Source organism: Artemia sp. Qi Xiang Cuo, chromosome 16 (genome assembly GCF_049724085.1).
Source record: "Artemia sp. Qi Xiang Cuo chromosome 16, ASM4972408v1, whole genome shotgun sequence".
Classification (NCBI taxonomy): domain Eukaryota; kingdom Metazoa; phylum Arthropoda; class Branchiopoda; order Anostraca; family Artemiidae; genus Artemia; species Artemia sp. Qi Xiang Cuo.
In genome coordinates, this window is record NC_142809.1 from 17,085,420 (window position 1) to 17,102,042 (window position 16,623).

A 16,623-nucleotide genomic window follows, 5' to 3' on the forward strand; every position below is an offset into this window, starting at 1 on the left:
AAAATTGAACTAGAACTTTTTATCTTCCGGGAAAATATTCACATGTATAGTATTACTTTTTCTATCTTCCACTGAAAAATTTAGAAATGAACTTTAAATTTCTTTATGTCTTTGTGAAATAAAGAACTTAAGTGTAAGATTTTTATTTTATCTGGATAAATTAGAATTGAATTGTGTTCTTTGGTAAAATTCAGTAGGGAACTTGAACTTTTCTTCACTTCGTTGAGAAAATTTAAAATTGAACTAGAACTTTTTATCTTCCGTGAAAATATTCACAAGTATGGTATTACTTTTTTATCTTTCACCGAAAAATTTAGAAGTGAACTCTAAATTTCTTTATGTCTTTGTGAAATAAAGAACTGAAATGGAAGATTTTTGTTTTCTCTGGAGAAATTAGAATTCAATTGTGTTCTTTGGTAAAATTCCGAAGAGAACTTGAACTTTTTTATCTTCTGTGAAAAATTTGGAACAGTATTTTAAATTTTTCATCTCTTTGAGACAGATCTGAACTAAAGTGGAAAATTTTTATATTATTTGGAAAAATAGAAATGATCAATGACTAATTTCTTTTTCATTGAGAAAATTCAGAAGAGAACTTGAACTTTCCTTGACTTCATTGAGAAAATTTTAAATTGAACTTTAAATTTTTCCATCTCTTTGAGAAAAGTCGGAACTGAATTTAAGAAAATTTAAAATTAAAGTGAAACTTTCTATCTTCATAGAAAATAATCACAATAATAGTATAACTTTTCCTATCTTCTATGGAAAAATTAGAACTGAACTTTAAATTTTTTATGTCTTGGTGAACTTAAAACTGACGTGGAAACTTCACCTACGAAATACTAAGAAACCTTAGCTCAGAAAAGCCTGAAATATCCAACTACTCATCCCAAACTAGAAGTTTCAGACAACAAACACCTATGAGGGACTAGGAATCCTAGCTCATAAAAGTCCAAAAAGCAAACTACACCTCCCAAATCATAATTTTCTGAAAGCACACATCTATGAAATGCTAAGAAATCTAGCTCAGAAAAGTCAAAAATAGCAAACCACTCATTCCCAAATCATAGGTTTCAGTCAACACACACCTACTAAAGGCTATTAAATCCAGCTCAGAAAAGTCAAAAAATAGCAACCCTCACAACCCAAATCAATGGTTTCAGACACCACATACCTACGAAAGACTAAGAAATCTGGTTATGAAAAGTTGGAAATAGCAAATTGCATACCTCAAATCATAAGTTTCAGACAACAAACACCTATGAAATACTAAGAAACCTTAGCTCAGAAAAGTTTGAAATAGCAAACTATTCATCCCAAACTATAGGTTTCAGACAATAAACACCTATGAGGGACTAAGAATCCTAGCTCTGAAAAGTCCAAAAAGCAAACTACAAATCCCAAATCATAATTTTCTGACAGCACACACCTATGAAAGGCTAAGAAACCTATCTCAGAAAAGTCAAAAATAGCAAATTAACCATCCCAAATCATAGATTTCAGACAACACCTACCTCTGAAAGGCTAAAAAATCCTGCTCAAAAAAGTCAGAAAGAGCAACTCAACAATCCCAAATCATTGGTTTTAGAAAACATACATCAACACTGGACTAAGATATCTAGCTTATACAAGCCCAAAATAGTAATTTACATATCCCAAATAATAAGTTTCAGACAACACTCACCCATGAAATACTAGGAAACCTTAGCTCAGAAAGGACTAAAATAGCAAACTAGACACCTCAAATCATAAGTTTCAGACAACACACACCTACGAAATCCTAAGAAACCTTAGCTCAGAAAAGCCCAAAATAGCAAACTACAAATCCCAAATCACAGGTTTCAGACGACACACACCAACGAAAGACTAAGAAATCTTGCTTAGAAAAGCCCGAAATAGTAATTTACATATCCCAAATCATAAGTTTCAGTCAACACACACCTACGAAAGGCTAAGAAATCCAGCTCTGAAAAGTCCAAAAGCAAACTATTCATCCCAAACTATAGGTTTCAGACAACAAACACCCATGAAAGGCTACGAAATCTAGCTCAGAAAAGTCAAAAATAGTAATTTACATATCCCAAATCATAAGTTTCTGACAACACACACCTATGAAAGGCTAAGAAACCTAGCTCAGAAAAGTCAAAAAATAGCAAACTACTCGTCCCAAACTATAGGTTTCAGACAACAAACACCTATGAGGGACTAAGAAATCTAGCTCAGAAAAGCCCGAAATAGTAATTTACATTTCCCAAATCATAATTTTCTGACAACATTCACCTACAATATACTAGGAAAGCCTAGCTCATAAAAGTCTGAAATAGCAAACTACTCATCCCAAACTAGAAGTTTCACACAACAAACACCTATGAGAGACTAAGAATTCTAGCTCTGAAAAGTCCAAATAGCAAACTACACATCCCAAATCATAATTTTCTGACAACACACACCTATGAAAGGCTAAGAAATTCTGCTCAGAAAAGTCAAAATAGCAAACCACCCATCCCAAATCATAGGTTTCAGACAACACATACCTATGAAAGACTAAGAAATCCAACTCAGAAAAGTCAAAAATAGCAACCCATACACCCAAAATCATAAGTTTCGGAGACCATATAGCCCCAAACGCCGGAGCCCAGGGAGGGCGGGGGAGGGTCTGGGGGGCGGGATGGGAGCCCGGGGAACCTTTGTAGAACGGGGGGTTCCTTCGGGAGTGGGGCCTGAGGATCGGAGCCCTTTGGATCGGGGTAGGACGATCGGTTTCCTTTGGGGTTGGGGTAGAGGACCTCACGACACTGTTCAAATAGAACTTGTTTACTATAACGACCACACTCAAAACCTCTTCTAAAACCCTTTCTAAAATCATCTTTTAAAATGTCTCTAACTGTTTCGCCGAAATAATGCCCTAAAATGTCTAAAACCGTTTCACCCAAATAATCCCCTAAAAGTAATCTCAGCGTGTACCTTTTGTTTTTGGCATCTCTGTGCTTTCACATTTCAAATTTCTAGGAAACCCTTTCCTACGTTAATCTCTTCATCTCATAAATGTTCCTAGCTACACTATTAAGGTTTCGTTAAAATATCAACTTATCTCTCCGACTTAAAGCTCAGTGAAGCCGTATTTAAAAAAAGAATTTCTATCTCTTTAGCCTCCCGCATAATTTCAAGATAACAAGTTATGTCATTTCTAACTCCTGACAGTAAAGATTAATGAAGCCCTATTTAAAAATAGAACATTAATTTTTCTCTGTGACCTAAAGAACGTTTATCCCTCAGACCTAAGAATAAAGAAAGCCATAATGTTTCTTAATTCCCCCTTCGTTAATCAGTATATTCCCTTAGCGATTATGTAAATCAATTTCTCAGGTAAGGTTAGCCTAAAGATCAAAGAAGCCATGTTTGTTTCTTAATTCCCCTTCGTGAATCAATAATTCCCCCACCGATTATGTAAATCAATTACTCAGGTTAGGTTCGCCTAAAGACATAAAACAGACATAAATTGCTGTTGACATCCATAAATGTGAGAAAGTTCCTGTTTTTTCATTCTCACTGACAAAAAACCATAAAACAGACATGAATTGCTGTTGACATCCATAAAAGTCAGAAAGTTCCTGTTTTTTCATTCTCACTGACAAAAACCATAAAACAGACATGAATTGCTGTTGACACCCATGAAAAACATCAAGTAAATTGACCAACACACATAACCATCCAAGAAAACAACCATAAAAGTGAGAAAATTCATGTTTTTTTAAGTGAGAAAATTCCTGTTTTTTCATTCTCACTGAGAAAACCATAAACCACGTGGTGGGCGTCGGAGTCGGACCCCCCTTTCTACTAGTATTGGTAATTAGGAAGTATACAGACGTTTTCAGGGGGGATTTCTTCTGGTATAAGGGGGGTGGGTGGGTTGGGGGTTATGTTTGAGGATCTTTCCATGAAGGAAGTTTTCATGGGGGAAGGGACCTTGCTATGAAGGGGGCGTCGGATTTCCCAGCATTATTTAAAAAAAAGATCAGAAACTAAATATAAAAAAACAAGTTTTCCAACTGAAAATATGGAGTAAGATCAAAACTTAAAACGAACAGAAAATATTACGTGTATGATTTGGTCCACCCCCTAGTCAGTACCTCGCTCTTTAAGCCAAAGATTTTTTAGTACTTTCATAAGAGCTATGTATTCTAGATAACGGCCTTTGTGATTAAGGAGTCATTTTTAAAGAAATGGAACAAAATTCGAAGTTTAGCTTAAAGAGCGAGGTATTGACTAGTAAGCGAGCCCCCTAATATACGTATTAAAAATATATGAATATAGAAGTTCGTACGTAAGTTAATTCATAAGTTACGTATATTTATTACTAATAAAAACGTTCGTAAATAAAATTAAACAAGTTTCGAGGAAAGCCATTTAACCAAATAAAAGTAAAATTAATATGCAAATTTTGTTTTAATTATTCATGTACGGTGAGCCAGAATCAAAACCTGCATCAATTCAAAAACGTTCAAAAATTAAATAAAAAAAACAAGTTTTTTTAACCGAAAGTAAGGAATGACATTAAAACTTAAAACGAACAGAAATTATTCCGTATATGAAACCGGCTGTCCCCACCTCAACGCCTCGCTCGTTATGCTAAATTTTGAATTTATCATAACTCTTATTTTTTTAAAAAAAAAAAAAATTCAGCGTAAAGAGAGAGGTGTTGAGGAGGGGACAACCCCATTCAAATAAGGAATAATTTATGTTAGTTTTAAGTTTTAACGTCGTTCCTTACTTTCAGTTTTAAAAAAACTTGTTTTTTTATTTTTTTAGTTAAAGGTGGCCATTGAATCAGTAGAAATGAAAGAAAAACCCTTTATTTTGCTTTTATATATCCACATTCCCGCGGTCATGGCTTTAAGGTCAAAAGCTATGCAATAACCAAGTTCACTTAACTTCTTGTCATGCTCGCAAAGATGCGTTCAATAGAGTTTTTGGTCGACGACTGCATGCAATAAAACACGGAGTCTTAATCTTAAGCGATCCAGTGACAGTTAACTATTTTGCCAATATTGTAAAAAAAAAAAAATGATGAATTTTACATAGTAAGTCTTATGAAAAACTTATCTTTCAGTAACAAGCAGTAAACACTAAAGTTAAATTTACAAATAAACAAACAAATAGTGGATTTACTTTTCTGAGAGTGTTTCTTACTTTAAGTTTGAAAAAGGTTAGCGTGGAAGCCTAGATTTTGAAACTAGTTAGCGGCAACAGTGATATCAAGAGCTAATATATGGCACCAGTGATAAGGGGCAACATTAAGATTGACATACTTAGTTACAAAAAATACATATTTGATTCAGTAAGTTAGTGTGATACCAGTATTACCACTTGGCTTATTTAATTTTTCTCTTGTATTTTACTAGTTTCCGAAACTACTAATTTCATAGTTAGGACTGACTCTATTTGTCGGATTTTTTTATTATTAAAATCCCCTTTATCATTTTCTTATATATTGTATTTGATTTTTCTAAGATAGTCTTTAGAATAATTTATATTGTTTATGAAATTTCTTCTATTTTCACATTACTTTACAAGACGACTGGTCTAAATAAGTGTCAGTTAGTTAGAAATAAAGGGGAACTTGTCAAAATGTTTCATGTTGGGCTTTTGGAACATTATTTTCAGGACTATTTCACCCAACGATTTGTAGCCTGGTTTTTATGACATTTTTGGCTTGACATGTTCGTAAGTGAAAACTCCAATAAATACTCTGCATCTGCAGGCCAAGGGGACTAATTCTCCCCTCCCTTTTCTATATGCATTGCTAACTCTAAAAAGACTAGAGTTCCGATTTTGGCTCTACTGAAAGTAAACTATATTTCCCTTCACTCTAAGGAAGAACTTGTGATAATACAGTGTATCACAGAGTAAGAGGTAATTACATCAATTTGAGTAATACTACATCTTTTTTATAAAGAGGATCCAAGAGGATGATAAGAATTCAAATCTGAAAAGGGGTAGTATTGGGAAACATTTGAACTTGGCAAAATAAAGACGTGGTGTCAGAAGAAAGTAATTGGTAAAACTGGGAGTGTTTTAGACCCCAAAATTGAATTCTAACAAATAAACCTATCAGTTTATCACCAAGTTTCACACTGTCAGAATCTACTGTATTCATTTTGAATTTGTTTAAATACTAAAAAAGGTACTTATGTGTTATAGTGACCGCACTTTGTTCTCTATCTGTAATATAATCGGTTTTCTGTGTCCCCTCGGAGATAATCAGCTTAGTCTGAGCGGTTTGATATTTAATATAATACGTTCTGGGCAGCCTACTCTCCAAAATTCTCTGTTGTATTTTCCATAATTTTGTTACTAAAGTATTAAATTTCGATGATAGTTTGGTATCTTTAATTTGGATTAACTAACTTCACTTCTTTGGTGTGGTCGCTATAACACGTAAGTATCCTAAAAAGAAATTGCAAATAAAACGCAGGGTCAAAGGAAACTAATTGTCAACATTGAGAGGGTTTTAGATACCAAAATTGAATTCTAAAAGAAATACATCTATCAGGTAATCACTAAATTTCAAAATATTCATTTTGAATTCATCCAGATACTAAAAAGACTTGTTTAAACATTATTAAAACTTAATCTCCTTAAAAAGGTTTCATTTTTTCTACTTTCTCCTCCTTCTTGTCTAGATATATCTCTTTCGTATATCTCTCTCTCCTCCTAATGTATACATATCCAACTATTTTTTATTTAGAGAGAGATATAGGCTATATATTTAGGCTATATATCTCTCCCTCTCTATCTTTCTCTTTCTTCAGTCAGACAATTGAAACAAAATAAATCATGCATTACAAAGTAGCATTGCTTCACCAATATTCGAGCTTTTATTGTTGTTAGTGAAAAAAGTATTTTGTTTTGTTTCTCCATTTTCTTATTGAAAAATCATGCTAGTTTTTCTATACTTTCATTTCGTCTTAATTTGCAGTTGGAATAAAATGAATATTGCACTATAGAGTGCAATAGATTAAAATACTAATGAATGTGCATTGTCAGTTTAATATACATATGCTGACATTTATTCCTTAAAATGTTAATAATACTTGATTTATTAAAGTTATAAGAGTGAAAAGATTAAAAAAATTTCCAGTAAAGTGCAAATTGTATTCTGGCCTTTGGAAGAAATAGGGGTTTTGAGCCCTACTCTTTGTAATTTCTGCTCGTTTGAGTGTGAATCGGTTATTTATTGTAATTTCTGTTCGTTTCGGGTTTTATTTATTTATCCATGCTGATTTGGGGTATTTTTGCGCTTAGTAGATTATTTGATTCTATCTTTGCTCATTTTTGGTTTAATGGAGTTCTTTACTTCTCTTTGGAAAACTTATTTTGTGGAAAAGTTTTATTAGTTAATTTCTGTTCGTTTAATATTGACATAGTCTTTTCAGGGAATTAAATAAAAAAAAACTAGTTTTTTTAACTGAAAGTAAGGAACGACGTTAAAACTTAAAACGAACAAAAATTAATCCGTATGTGAAAGGGGCTGTCCCCTCCTCAACGCCTCGCTCTTTACGCTAAAGGTTTTTATTGTTTAAAAAAAATAGAGTTGTGAGAAAGTAAAACGTTAGCGTAAAGAGCAAGGCATTGAGGAGGGGACAGCCCCTTTCATATATGGAATAATTTTTGTTCGTTTTAAGTTTTAAAGTCGTTCTACTTTCAGTTAAAAAAACTTGTTTTTCTATATTTAATTTTTGGACGTTTTTGAATTAATGCAGGTTTTGATTTTGGCTCACCATATATGAATAATTAAAACAAAATTTGAATTTTAATTTTACTTTTATTTGGTTAAATGCCATTCTCGAAACTTGTTTAATTTTATTTACGAACGTTTTTATTAGTAATAAATATACGTAACTTACGAATTAACTTACGTAACGAACTTCTATATTCATATATTTTTAATATGTTTTTTAGAGGGTTTGCCCCCTAGTCAATACCTCGCTCTTTAAGCTAAAGTTCGAATTTTGTTCCAATTCTTTAAAAATGACCCCTTAATCACAAAGGCCGTTAATTAGAATAAATAGCTCTTATGAAAGTACTAAATAATCTTTGGCTTAAAGAGCGAAGTATTGACTAGGGGGTGAACCCAATCATATACGTAATGTTTTCTGTCGTTTTAAGTTTTGATGTTGCTCCTTACTTTCAGTTGAAAAACTTTTTTTATATATATATATAATTTCTGATCTTTTTTTAAATAATGCTGGGAAATCTGGCGCACCGTTCATAGCATGTCCCTTCTCCCATCAACACTTCCTTCATGGAAAGATCCTCCCACATAACCCCCGACCCAATCCCCCCCCCACCCCCACTACCAGAAAAAATCCCCCCTTAAAACGTCTGTATACTTCCCAATAACCAATGCCATATGTAAACATTGGGTAAAGTTCATAACTTTCAGCCCTCTCCAGGGGGACTTTGGGGGATTAAGTTATCCTAAAAGACAGTTATTATATTTTCGACAATGCTGAACAAAATGGCTATCTCAAGATTATGATTGGGCGACTTTGGGAAAAAATGAGTGTAGGAGGGGGCCCAACTGTCCCCCATTTTTTGGGTCACTTAAAAAGGGCACTAGAACTTTTAATTTCCGTTCGAATGAGCCCTCCCGAAATATTCTATGACCACTGGGTCGATACGATCACCCCTGGAAAAAAAAAACGCATCTGTGATCTTTCTTCTGGCAAAAAATGCAAAATTCCACATTTTTGTAGATAGGAGCTTGAAACCTCTGCAGTGGGGTTCTCTGATACGTTGTATATGATGGTGTGATTTTCATTAAGGTTCTGTAACTTTTAGGGGGTTTTCCCTCTTTTTCGAAAATCAGCCAAATTTTCTCAGGCGCGTAACTTTTGATAGATAGGACTAACCTTGATGAAACTTATATATTTGAAATCAACATTTAAATCTGATTCTTTTGATGTATCTATTGGTATCAAAATTCCGTTTTCTACGGTTTTGGTTACCATTGAGCCGGGTCGCTCCTTACTTATAGTTCGTTACCACGAACTGTTTGAAAAGAAAATAATAGTTTAAGTCTTTTCGGTTTTTCTTTAAGAATTTACAGTTCGACCTGCTATTTATATGCTGGAGAAACTTTTTCAACAATTTTTAACAACATACACCCTTTCGAAAATCTTGACACAAACAATACTGTTTAATTTAGTTTTATACCTCCTCTAGTTGACCAGAAAAATAAAACTTAATACCATTCACAAAAAAATCCATCTATGGTCTTTGACAGCTTGGATGCACTTACACTCTTTTGATTTAATTGGTTTTTAAGAACAGAAGTAGTTATAGGGTATGAACATAATACCCTTAGTCGTTCTTGGGATATTACTGAGGTGTCTTATTGCAATCAGTATACACACAGTGCTTTTGATTTAATCTTAAGACAAAAACTAGTTTTTAAACATAATGGGCAAATTATATAACTGTGGGGGGTTGACCTACGCAACAGCCCTAGAGGTACAGTTACAAGACTGTTCAGCTATGCTGAACAAAATGGCTGTCATAAATTTTGATTGGAAGTATTTAGAAAATTATGAGCTAAAGAGGAGAGCTGATTGCCCTCCAATCACTTTTGACTCTTAAAAAGGATACTAGCACTTTGAATTTCCAATCAAATTAGCTCCTTTAAAGTTAAGGTAGGAAGTAATGCGAGCTGCTAGATTTGCATTAAATTCGGAATTAAGCTAGGTTGAGCTCTATCCCCCTTTATATGGATAATTTTGATTGACTTTGTCTTAAGGAGTACAGAAAAGGCAATAGGAGACCACGGAATCAAAGGGGAGGAAAAATCCTCCTGGACTTAGATTGTGCTGATTATTTAAGCATCCTAGATGAAAGTGTGAACAAAATAAATGAACTTTTATAGGTTTTGCGTGTTCAGGGTACTAGAATAGGGTTAAAAATTAATGTTAAGAAGACTAAGTCACTAAGGCTAGGAATAAGTGAAAATGAAAAGGTAAAGTTGGGTAATGAAAAGATTGATCAGGTGGACAGCTTCAACTACTTTGGTAGTATTATTAGTAAAGATGGTGGGAGCAGTGAAGATGTCAAAAGCAGAATAGCCAAGGCTCAGGGTGTTTTTTCACAGTTAAAAAAAGTTTGCAAGAATAGGAAGATAAGTCTGCAAACGAAGATTAAAATATTTGAAGCTACAGTGATGACAGTGGTCAAGTATGGCTGTGAAACATGGGCACTCAAAAAAGCGGACGAAGATTTGGTAGATGTTTTCTAGAGAAATTGCTTAAGGATTGTTATGGGTACTCGTCTGACTGACCTTACTTCGAAAAATGAACTATACGAAAAATGTGGTCCAATACCGCTCTCTAGGGCTATAAAGAAAGGAAGGTTGAGGTGGCTACGCCACGTTGTGCGGATGAAGGATGACAGACTGCCTAAAATTTTTCTTTTCGGCCAACAGTCTAGGGCTAAACAGAAAGCAGGTCGTCCCCGTTTCGAGTGGGAGAACGTCATAAAGAAAGATTTAAAGGAAATGTGAACTTCATGGGCGGGTCTAAAAAGGGAGGCTTTGAATAGATTGGGATGGAGGAGGAGTGTGCGCAGCTGTGTTGGCCTCAGGCGGCTTGGTGCTGCGGTCAGTTGTTAGTAGTAGTAAGTAATAGTAGTACCCTTTCTAAGGGACCAAAAAAGTTGGAGGGCAACTTGGCCCCCTCCCACGCTCATTTTTTTCCCCGAAGTCACCCAATCAAAATTTTGAGGTAGCCATTTTGTTCAGCATTGTCGAAAATTTAATGGATATGTCTTTGAGGATGACTTAATCCCCCACAGTTTTCGGGGAAAGCCCTGCAAGTTATGAACTTTGCCCATTGTTTACACATAGCATTGGTTAATGGGAGGTATAGAGACGTTTCAGGAGGTTTTTTTCTGGAGGGGGTGTCGGAGGAGGGGGTTACGAGGAAGGATCTCTCCATGGAGGATATTTCCTTGGGGGAAGGGACATTTCTATATAGGGGCCCCGGATCTCCCAGCATTATTTAAAAAACGATCAGAAATAAAAAAAAAAGAACAAGTTTTTCCAACTGAAAATGAGGAGCCACATTGAAACTTAAAAACAAACAGAAATTATTACGTATATGAGAGGGTTAGCCCCCTAGTCAATACCTCGCCCTTTATGCTAATTTTTTTTTTAGTACTTTCAAAAGAGTTATCTATTCTAAATAACCGTCCTTTGTGATTCAGGGGTTTGTGATTCGAACAAAATTCGAACTTTAGCGTAAAGAGCGAGGTATTGACTAGGGGTAAACTCCCTAATATACGTAATAATAACATAAAAATATAGAAGATCGTCGCGTAAGTTAATTCTTAAGTTTCGTCAGAACAAAATTTCGAGAACGCCATTTAGCCAAAACAAGTAAAAGTAATATGCATATTTCATTCTAATTATTTATGTACGGTGAGCCAAAATCAAAGCTGCATTAATTCAAAAACGTTCAGAAATTAAATAAAAATCAAGTTTTCTTAACTGAAGTTTTTTTAACTGAAAGTAAGGAGCGACATTAAAACGAACAGAAATTATTCAGTATATGAAAGGGGCTGTCCCTCCTCAACGCCTCGCTCTTTACGCTAAAGTTTGACTCTGTCACACAACTTTCTTTTTTAAAACAATAAAAACTTTAGCGTAAAGAGCGAGGCGTTGAGGAGGGGACAGCCCCTTTCACATACGGAATAATATCTCTTCGTTTTAAGTTTTAATGTCGCTCCTTACGTTCAGTGAAAAAACTTGTTTTTTTTATTTAATACCCTAAAAGGTCTAACTTAATAATGTAAGCCGTTATTATGATATTGCTTGGTCACCCTATTGACAATCTACATGATCATAGTTGAATTTGATTTAGTTCAGCATCCAGATAAATATTCCTTGAAAGCTTCATCTTAATATCCTTAGCTTCTGTAGCAGCAATAATTGTAGTAGCAGTATACACATAGTACCTTTTTTCAACATCCCCCTCAACATACGATGCAATTTTTAACTTGATTCATCATTCAGTGCCCCTCCCCCTCGTCGCTCACCCATATTAGTTCCTAAGTGTTTCCTAAATTTATTGATTTCTGGTAATGAAGTACAGAATTATCTGACATGATATGCTAATAATGTAAGCATGCCTCAAGTTGTTAGAACTAGATCTTTAATATATAACATCGGGCCAAATGTATGGAATTACTTGTCTGAATCGTTGAAAAAGTTGTCGAATGTGTGTGATTTCTGTAGAGACCTTAAAACAATTTGTCTCCGGTTGTATGGTTTTTGAAGAATTGTTAAATTAAATTTCATTCGCTTTCAAGCCCCCCCCCCCCAAAAAAAAAATGAAAAAGGAAAAAATTGATTTAATTTTTTGTTGGATGGAAACTGGGGTTTTTGGGTGTCTTAGTGGATGGAATTTGTGTTTGTTAGGAAGGATTGTTACCACCAGGATCTGCGTTTGTTAGGAAGTTGTGTTTGTTAGGAAGGATTGTTACCACGAGGAGCTGCGATTGTTATGAAGTTGTGTTTGTTAGGAAGGATTGTTACCACTAGGAGCTGCGTTTGTTAGGAAGTTCTGTTTATTAGGAAGGATTGTTACCACAAGGAGCTGCGTTTGGTAGGAAGTTGTGTTTGTTAGGAAGGATTGTTACCACAAGGAGCTGCGGTTGTTAGGAATTTGTGTTTGTTAGGAAGGATTGTTACCACCAGGAGCTGCGTTTGTTAGGAAGTTGTGTTTGTTAGGAAGGATTGTTACCACCAGGAGCTGCGTTTGTTAGGAAGTTGTGTTTGTTAGGAAGGATTGTTACCACCAGGAGCTGCGCAAGCTCAGTTTTTTTTTCTCTTTCTTTTATTTTCTTCTCTTTCTAAAATTATATTCTTATCTTTAAGGGGTTATCCAAGCAAGCAAAAGCTTAAAGTGTTTTGTTGTATTGCTTTTCTTGTGTTTTCTTTGTTTTTAGTGTTGCATTGTTTTTTTAATAAACCCGTATCATAGACAGCGCAAAATCGCTGCCTAAGTAAAGATTGAAGTGTGCAAGGTGAAAAGGTGACTAACGAAGATGAAGTGTGCACTGCGTGAGTACTAAGATGAAACGGGCGTCAAAAGGGGATCAAAAGGGCGCATGAGCAATATTTTTGGAACGGGTTACCGTATCAAGATGAAAGTTCCGGGGTATCAATAGGTTAATGTTCAACTAATCAAAAGGCAACATGTACGTGCTACTACTGTTAATAACACTGCTACTCCTGCTTTTACTACTACTATTAATACAGCACTAAAACTGCTACTGTCTGCTACTACTATTATGATACTAGTGCTATTGAGGCTAAGGGTATGAAGGGGAAAATTTGAAAGAAAACTGGGGGAAATTTAAACTATATCAAAACACAATATGTGCATGCAGATTTCTAAAGGGCGTATCTCAAATATTGGTTTGAGTATTAAGTTGGAACTTTCTTAAAATGCTTAAAGGGGAAGATCAATTGACCAAAAGCCAATATACGCACGCTACTAAAAAATACTACTACAGCTGCTACTCGTACCACTACTACTACTACAACTACTACTTCTATTGCAACTACTTGGCAGGCTAAGAGTATTAAGGTAAATTTCAGAAAATGTTTCAGAAGGAAGTTGAACTAAATCAAAATTATGAATATACAGGTTATCAAAAATGCAAATAGGCAATGCCATGACAATGGGTATTTCTGTTGAGCTGAAACTTCCAAAGCTTGACGAGGGGGATGTTCTACTGACCAAAAGCAGTACAATAATACTACTGCTGCTACCATTACTAGTGTTATTACTGTTAATACTACTACTAGTCCTTCAACTAGTAATACTAGTATTCCTACTACTACTACTGTAACTACAATTGCAACTACACCTAAGGGTATGAAGATGAAATTTTCAGGGAGTATTAATGGGGGGGAGTTTAACTGAATCACAACATGTCGTCTGTATGTAGGTTGTCAAAAGGGCGTGTCAGAAATATCTTAGGAAAGGTTTGGTGTGTGAAGTTGAAACTTACAGGCTTGTTGTGGGGGATGGAAAGACATTGTTCGCATCCTAATACTACTGCTTCTACTACTACTCCTACTACTACTACTACCACTTCTACTACTATTATTATACTACTTCTACTAATATTTGTTCTACTATTTGTGCTACTACTAATACTACTAGTGCCACTACTACTGCTACCAAAGCTAAAGCTACTACTATTATTCTAAAGCTACTACTATTCCTATTGATACTACTACTACTGCTACTAAAGCTAAGGGTATTTTGGGGAATATTGAAACAGTACTGAACTAAATCTAAACACACTATGCGCATACAGGCTGTCAAGAGGACGTATCAGCAGTGTTTCAGGAACGATTTATGGTATGAGGTGGAAATATTTTCAGCGTTTGTTGAGGCGGATGTTCAAGAAAACCAAAGGTGCTATTTGCATACTCCAACTAATTTTACTACTGCGGCTACAACTATTGCTACTAGGCAAGCTAAAGGTATTAAGGTGAAGCTTTCAAGGAATATTTAGGTGGATATTGAGCTAAATCAAAACGAACTATTAAAATGTAGATTGTCAAAAGGATGACAAAGAAATATCTCAAGAATGGTTTACATAATTAAATTAGACCTTTAAGGGTAAGTTGTGGTGTGTTTTGAACTGGCTAGAAGGCACTATTTGTGTATTATTAATACTGTTACTACAATTACTGTAGCTAATATTAAGCGGATTAAGGTGAAACTTTTAGGGAGCTTTAAGGGGGAGTTTCAATTGAACGAAAAAACTAGAGGCATGCAGGTTTTTAAAAGGGCACATAAGTAATCTCATAGGTAGTGTAGCAATATCATAGATAGCAGTATCATAGAAACTTTTAAAGGAGCCCATTCGATTGGAAATTAAAAGTTTTAGTGCCCTTTGTAAATGTCAAAAGTGATTGGAGGGCAAGCAGCTCTTTTCCAAAGCCCATTAATTCTTCAAATACACCTAATAAAAATTTTTAGACAACCATTTTGTTCAACATAGTTGAATAGTCAAGTAATTATGTGTCGAGGAACATTGGGATATCAACCACCCACAATTATTGACATGAGTAGGGCTGATGCCCTCCTGCCTTTTGAAGACCATATCATAATTTGCACTTTACTGAAAAATATTAGTCTGAATTGAAAATTTAATATACATATACTGATATTTTTTACTTAAAGTCTTAATAAATTTTTGGTTATTAAAGTTAAAAAAGTGAAGACATTTAAAATGCATTTTGTTTTCAGTACCTCATATTAGTTTCTGCTTGTTTTGAGTTTGACTTGATTATTTATTTTAATTTCTGTTCGTTCTAGGTTTCATTTATTTATTGATGATGATTTGTAGTAGTTTTACGGTTGGAAGATCATTTGACTTTATTTCTGATGATTTTTGTTTTAACGTAGCTCTTTACTTTTCTTTGAAAAATTTATTTTGTCGGAAAAGTTTTTTAAATTAATATAAGTATTAAGAAAGTAATGCGTTGCTAAGGATCGTCGACCTGAATCCTAACTATATATTCAATTTTAAAAATAAAATATCTGCTATATTTCTGTCTCTTCAACTTTTGACGGTTGCCCTTTAGCTATTTTACGACCAAACAGCCATAGGAGCTACAAATTCTGGGCTATATTAAACTTAGTTTCATCTTTCATCTGATTTTTAAAGTGAGTAACGACCAAGAAACTTCATGGAAAAGATTTCCTTTGAACTAAATCACCAGAAAAATCCCTAGGCAGTTCACTAAGCCAAACCAAGATTTTTATTAGATAGACAGCTCGATACAATCGATTTTTGGAAACCTTGTCGTGATAAAAGTCACCATTGAAATAATTAAAAACGTTGAACAGGCTTGGATGCTTTGTTCAGTTTTTAAACTTTGACGGTGCTGTACTTAGTGACCACAAGTTATACAATCCTACAGCGCACAGCGGCTCATCTCTCAAACATGCACCCTTGAAGGCTTTTGCATAAAAACTATCTAAAAATTCAGTTTTCCGACAATTATTTATAAGTTTTCTCCTTGTCACTGGAATGGTCAACTCTACAAAAATTGTAATTAAGTCTTTATATTTTGATTCTGCAAGGTTCAAAAACTATAATTTATTTCACTAAATTAACTGGTTTTTGGCATAATAAAATGGCAAGACCCATGATTGCTTGCTTAAAACTGGTGCCGATTTGATCTCGGAAGTAAAAGTAACTCTCGGGGAACAGCGTTGCCATTGCTTTGAAATAAACTGTACCTGCCTTTAGACTAAAATTGTACCGTGATAGGTCCCATTGAACAGCAGGTAAAAAATTTAAGAAGAAAAATGTCCATAAACTAAAACTTGAACAGATATCTTAGGAAGAAAGGAGCAAAACCAAGTTATTCAGGAAAATTTGTATTCTACCCAAAAATTCCAAATGCAAAACTTTGTACCAGGACCTCTAAATTGTACCAAAAACGGTACAATTGTTCCGTGCTGCCAATATATATATATATATATATATATATATATATATATATATTTATTTATTTTTTTATTTATTACCCGTCAAAAA

The 16,623-nt window shown here is 34.4% G+C and overlaps 1 protein-coding gene across 4 annotated transcripts in view; it reads left to right on the top strand.

Annotated features, from left to right (window-relative positions):
- Positions 1 to 16,623, top strand: part of LOC148942634 (lachesin-like) — a 582,410-nt gene that overhangs the window by 380,553 nt on the left and 185,234 nt on the right. The gene's annotated exons all lie outside the window — the stretch shown is intronic.